Below are 7,025 nucleotides of genomic sequence, written 5' to 3' on the forward strand. Positions count from 1 at the left end.
CCCGGACCCTCGGAGGGGGCGTTGCGCTCTGGCGGAGGGAAGCTCCCTCTGGAAGCTAACGTGGGCCCGGCGCCCGGAAGGAGCGAGTGGACAGAGCCGCATTCTTGGCGGTCTTCCTAGCAAGGGTGCTCGAATTCAGCTCCTGGCACGTTTGCCTCGAGTTAGTCACGAAGGGATCGAAGACAGCCCCAGAACTCGAGGATTTTCCCTTCCCGTGAGCCCCTTGAGGCCAGTACATGCTTCTTTCGCAGAATAATTTCGGAACTCAGTCTGCGGTAGGCCTAGTCTCCAGCCCTGTCCTCAAGGAGCGCACAGTCAAGTAGCAAAGATAGACATGTAAACAAAATTTCGACACAGTGTGATGACTGCAACAAAAAGAAGCATTATGAGGTTAAATGTAAAACGGTAACTTTAACGGCGGGGGAGGTGGGCGGGGGAGGCGGAATGCATGAAAGGTTTCCTGGCTTAAGTGCTTTGGTATCTGGAGTTTGAAAGACCACGTGAGATTTGTTCACGTGCATTTCCTGTGGAGGGAAGTCTTGTGGTCCCAGATCTGATGGGCACAATCGGAGATAAACTGAATAGGTAAACTGATTATAACAAAGGGTTTAAGATGGGCTAAACTGCACTCTTTCCTTTGGGTCACTGGGCTCCACTGCAGGGTATTAAGAGGGGAGCAGCTTCAGAAGTTTTTATTTTGCTTTAGTTGTTAATTTGTTTTCGAATATGTAATACATGTACTTGGTATAAAATTCAAGTTATAAAAGAATATATACAATGGTCAGCCATTCAGTTCTTTTTAGGAGCAACAGTTCTCTGTTTCTTGTGTATCCTTTCAGGGAGTCTACAAATACACTTCTTTTTTTTTTTTTTTTTTTTTTTTTAGTTTATTTATTTATTTATGTACTTAAGCACTGTCTACACCCATGGTGGGGCTGGAACTTGGGACTGGGGAACCAAGAGTAACAGGCTCTTCTGACTGAACCATCCCACTGCTCCTACAAAAACACCTTTTATAAACATGGTCTTTCAAGAGACTTTCTACAGCTCAGTTACTCATAGTTTTTCTTGATCTACAGCAGTACTTGGGGAGCTTGTTGGAAATGCAGAATCTCAGGCCCCATCCCAAACCTACTGAATCAGAATCTGCCCTTTAATGAGATCCTCAGATGAATCTGCACGTTAAAGTATGAGAGACAATGATACAGTCATCCATTATAAAGATAGATGAAAGGGTGGGATGCAAGATCCCTAGGACACAGTCTATCTTTTATTCACATTTGTATCTCCAGCATTTGGCACAATATCTAATACCATAAAGCAATGGTAACAGAGGAAAGGACTAATTGAGAAATATTTAAGGGTCAAAACAGTTCGTTGACTGTGATGGTTAATTTTATGCATTAGCTTGGCTAGGCCAGTTTTTGGTCAAACACTAGTTGTTAATATCCTTGTTGTAAAAGATTAACATTTAAATTAGTAAGCTCTGAGGTAAAGCATATTATCCTCCAAAATTTGGATGGGTCTTATCCAATCAGGTAAAGGACTTAAAAAAACCACACCGAGGAAAAAGAAATTTTGCCTCCAGTCTGCCTTTGGACTCTGCAGCAGCAGCTCTTGCATGGGTCTCCATCCTAATGGCCAGCTGTGCAGATTTCAGAATTGCCAGTTTCTATAATCTGTGAATCAGTTCCTTAAATCAATCACTCTCTCTCCCTTCCTCCCTCCCTCTACGCATTCACACGCGCACACACGTGTGTACGCGTACTCCCACATCTCATGCTATTGTTTTTGTTTCTCTGGATAACCCCAACTAGTACAGTGACTGATTGGATGTGGAGGGGAAGGGGATGGCAGAAGTAGAGGATGGTGCTTTTGGAGATTGAATGAGTGGTGGTGACACCAATCTATGGGTGCTGAAATAAAAAAGATGAGAGCTATCCTTGCTTCCTCTTACCCCCTAAATTCAGAACTGTTCAGTGGCCTGTTATTTTTAAATTCCAACTCCTTACTATAGCATACAAGGTCCTGTATGTTTTGACCCCTACCTCCCATCAGTCCACTATGTCATTCTCTCTCATTAACTTCATTGCTACTAGCTGTCTAAGACTACTAAGCCCTTTCCTATTTTTGGACTTTGTACTTGCTATTCTTTCTCCCTACAGGGTTCTTTCCATACATCTTTGCATGGTGTTTTTCTTTCAAATCAAAGTTCATATGTTACCTTTGCAGAAAGCTCTTCCCCCGACTTCCCTCCTGCAAGAGGCCTCCGCCAGTTACTCTTATCTCATCACTCTGTTTTTGTCATAACATTTATCACAATCTCTAATGACCCTGTTTACATATTTAATGTCTCTTTGGAGTAAGGGACTTTGTGTTCTTTACTACTGTATTCCTATTACCTGGCATATAGTAAATGGTCAATAAACGTTTTTGAAAATGACTGAATGGTGCCTCATCATAGTAAGGACTAAGGATAAATTAACTTATGATCTTCTGATCTTGACATTCTTGTGGGACGTCCAAATAGACATGTCTAGTGTATATTTGGAACCACAGAGGCCTGGGCTATGGATAGAGGACTAAGAGTCATCTGATTACGGTGGTGGATGAAATCATGTGACTAGAGGCTATCTGATAATAGGACAGAATGAGAACAATCTTTGAAAGACATCAACATTTAAAGAGCAGCCAGAGAAAATAGGTATAGAAAGCATACTAAGTTAAAAAAAAAAAAAAGTATCCTTCCAGTTCTGTTGTTTCGTTTGTAAAAAACTTAATTTTAAAACATTGTGGAATGTGGTATATTTGAAATTTCACTTTTTGACATCAGGAGACCTGGGTTTTAGTCATTCAAATATCAGATTATATTGAACTGAACATTGAACACTAACGGTGAAGACTGGAGAAAGTGCACAATGATTCCTCATTTCCTGGAAATTGTCCTAGTACACAAGAGTAGGTAAGCTCCTAAAAGCTGTGTTTCCTTTCTTACCATAGCTGATTTAGGAAGGGCATAGCTGGTTTGGGAACGTCAAAAGCAAATTGACTGTGAAGCTAATGAAGCTTTAGCTTTAGCGCCCCTAGTTACTTGGACGCCTTCCACTCTTCAAAGAAAGCCTTCCAAATTGTATATGCTTCAAACTCTGTAAAATCTGGAACTGCCTCTAAGTGGGATGTAAGTAACCCATTGGAACTATCAATTCTTTTTAGGTAGTCTCCAAAGATGGCCTTCCAATGAATAGTACTCAAGCCCTTATGCAATCTCTTCCCCTTGAGTCTAGGCTAGCCCTATGATTCATTTTTAACCAGTAGAATAGGGCAGATGTGACATGGGATGCTAGGCCATAACAAGCCTTGTAGCTTCCACCTGCACCTTTTGGAATGCTCACTCTGGTGGAAGCCAGCAGCCATGTAAGAAGTCTTACTACTCTAAGACTACCATGCTGTTTCAAACTAACTAGATGGAAAGGCTGTTTATGGACAGAACCAGACATGGGAGTGAAAAAGCCATCTTGGGTATCCAGCCTGGTTGAGCCTTCATATGATTCCATCCCAAACACTTGAATGCAACTGCAGAAGACCAAAAAGCAAGAGTTGCTCGACTGAGCCCCATCAACCTACAGATGAGTGAGGGAGAAGTTATCTTACTTAAGCCTCTTAACTTTTGAGGCGAATTGTATGCAGTGATAACAGAAGGATTCTTTCCCAGGACTTTAGAATTTGGTGACTGATGACAGCACCCTGAAGGGAAGACCACAAACTCCTGATGAAGTGATGATTTTCCAGGCCACCTTACTTCCTTCTGCCTACACTTGAGGTCCATTTGTCCAGCTCCTCTTTAAATGTCATGAGGTACCCCAGCATCTTTTGATTCTTGGCCTCAGCAAAAAATTTTAACAAAGTCCAAACTTTGAAGTGTGAGCTCATTCATTGATTTATTCAACAAATAATTATGGAGTGCCTACCTTATACCAAGGACTGTTCTAGGTTCTGGGGATATTAACTTGAAGGTATTAATCTACACGCAATTGCACATGGGTTTGGGGAGTTGGAGATGCTATGGAGAAATACATGGGCTATATGTATGCAGCCCTGATAAATTTGTTAAGCAAAAATTGAGAATTTATTCACAGTGTTGTGCATGCTGTTTTTTGAAATGAGGAAGCAGGGAAATAATTGTCTAGAATTATGTGCAACAAAATTCATTCAGTCCTTAAAATAAGTCTGTGATTCACGTTAGTCTCTAGGGGAGCCCTATAATCATACATAACAGTATTATTTTACAGATGATCAGAGTAATTGATCAATGTTGGTTTAACAAATTTATATTAAAACCTCTGCCTGTAAGAACTTCATCATTAAAACCATAAGGTGGTAAATGACAAATGAAGCAGAGATGCCAGTGGCGGCTTTTTTTTTTTTAAGATTTTTTTTTTTTTTAATTTATTTGACAGAGATCACAAGTAGGCAGAGAGAGAGGAGGAAGCAGACTCCCCGCTGAGCAGAGAGCCCAATGTGAGGCTCCATTCCAGGACCCTGGGATCATGACCTGAGCTGAAGGCAGAGGCTTTAACCAACTGAGCCATCCAGGCGCCCCCCAATGGCTTCTTTTTAAGTGAGGTCCCTTAAGTACCAAACTCAAAATCTCAGAGATAAATGAATTTAGGCTGAAGAGGTTTTAATTGCATATAGGACAAGTTAAGATACTTATAAAGTACCAAACTCACTGAGTCATTATATATGTAAAAAGATTGTATTTGTATTTGATATAGAAACAACTAGGGGCACCTGGACAGCTCAGTCGTTAAGCATTTGACTTCAACTCGGGTCATAATCCCAGGGTCCTGGGATCGAGCCCCGAATTAGTCTTCATGCTCAACCTCAGCGGGAAGTCTGCTTCTCCCTCTCCCACTCCCCCTGCTTGTGTTCTCTCTCTTGCTGTCTCTGTTAAATAAATAAAATCTTAATTAAAAAAAAAAAAAGAAAAGAAAACTAATTGGGGGCACCTGGGTGGCCCACTTGGTTGAGTTAAGTGTCCGACTCTTGATCTCAGCTAAAGTCTTGATCTCAGTGTGGTGCGTTCAAGCCTCACACTGGGCTCTGCGCTGGGTATGGAGCCTACATTAAAAAAATAAATAAATAAATAACGAATTGAGTTTTTCCTCTTAGCCCTAAGCCCTCCCAAAAAGAGACAGGATTTTGTAAGATGAATTGACAGCATCTGTCTCTGTTCAACTCCTATACATTTTCCTTCACTTAGTTTTATATGGTACCGTAAAATCTGAGAGGACCTTCCTATTCCTGTCCGTAAACTGGACAACCCCTACTCTTCCTAGGACTTTACCAATCTCCTGGCCTCACACTGTCCACTAAAGGGTAGCACCCAGTGGATTAACCATTTGTTGTCCTAGAGGAAGAGATTACATTGTGTGGTGAATTAGGTCAACTTCTACAAAACTCTTAACTGGTGTCCCACCCACCCACTCTATTCCCTGTCAGCCAAAGTGATCTTTTGAAGACAAATCTGATCATATACTCCCTTGCTTGATTTTACATCCCCGCGCCGCCCCCCTGCCACCCCCTGCCCCACAACCAAGCCTGGCTTTACGTTCTTTCTAATAAATATTCTACAGATCTCAACTTAATGCTTTTTCAGCCAACCCAAGCCTGGCTCCAGACGAGATTGTGTAACTGGCACTCTTAAAGCCACTCTTCTCTTCTATGACCCTTGTCCCAACATTGTCAGTTCTCCATACTAGACTGTAAGCTTGAGGACAGTGTCAGGTTTGCTTTTTTCCGCCATTCGTAGAGCCTGGAATAGTGGCTAACACATAATACGATGTTTTAAAATGACTTTTACTGTCATTAGGAAGGCTGCTTATAGTTACTTTCAACAAATATTGCCATCTATCAAACATAACATTAAAGGTCATTATGTGGTAGCTACTAAAAGCTCTATCTAGTTCATTTGGTTAATCCATTAAGAAACTTCTAACTTGGCAAATCATTTGTATCAACCCCACTACCCCGACTTCTGAACCAGATCTCTCAAGCCATTCAGTACCGCTTTCTCATCACCCACTTTTTCCTTAACACTCAGCATATTTTCATCAAATACGTTAACATAGGTGACCGACCTCTCCATTACTTCCTGTCTTCATCTGAGTGTACCCTACTGCCCATGTTTTCCTCAAAAGAACAAGGACGTGTGGTATTACAATACCATGATTTTCCACTGCCCTTTCCAGCTTCAAACATCTCCCCAGAAACTGTGCATATTATCTTCTGCATATCCTCAGGAGAACTAGCTGCTTTAGCATTTTCACTGTTGTAGTTATTTGTATATTGCCTCACAGTTTATAACGTGTTTGACATGTTTCATCTTTGTAATTCTGAAAGGTAGACCTTGGTGCACCCTTTGCACAGAAAATAAACCAAGGCTCAGAAAACTTTGTCTAGTAAGTTAACCAGCATTTGGGAACTTGGAATCAGACTCTCTCTGAATGACCCTTTTACTAACCAAACTCCCAAGTCAACTATTCACCTTAAGTCCAGTCATTTCTAAAGATAGTAGGGGTACTGCAGTGATTCTCAAACATGTATGTGCATTAAACTCCATTGGAGCGTAGGCAAAATAGTTATTAAATATTCCACCACAGCCAGGGGGTGAGGAAAATGAAGAGATGCTGGTCAAAGGATAGACATCCAGTTGTAGGTGGATCTAGTTTTGGGGATCTAGTTTACACCACATTGACTATAGCTAAAAGTGTGGTAAGTGTGTACTTGAAAGTTGCTATCAGACTATTTTTTTTTAAGATTTTTTTTTATTTATTTGACAAACAGATCACAAGTAGGCAGAGAGGCAGGCAGAGAGAGAGAGAAGGAGGCAGGCTCCCCGCTGAGCAGAGAGCCCAATGCGGGACTTGATCCCAGGACCCTGAGATCATGACCTGAGCCGAAGGCAGAGGCTTTAACCACTGAGCCACCCAGGCGCACCCAGACTAGACTTTAAATGTTCTCAT

This window comes from Lontra canadensis, unplaced genomic scaffold, assembly GCF_010015895.1.
Source record: "Lontra canadensis isolate GAN:19392208 unplaced genomic scaffold, GSC_riverotter_1.0 scaffold12, whole genome shotgun sequence".
NCBI lineage: Eukaryota > Metazoa > Chordata > Mammalia > Carnivora > Mustelidae > Lontra > Lontra canadensis.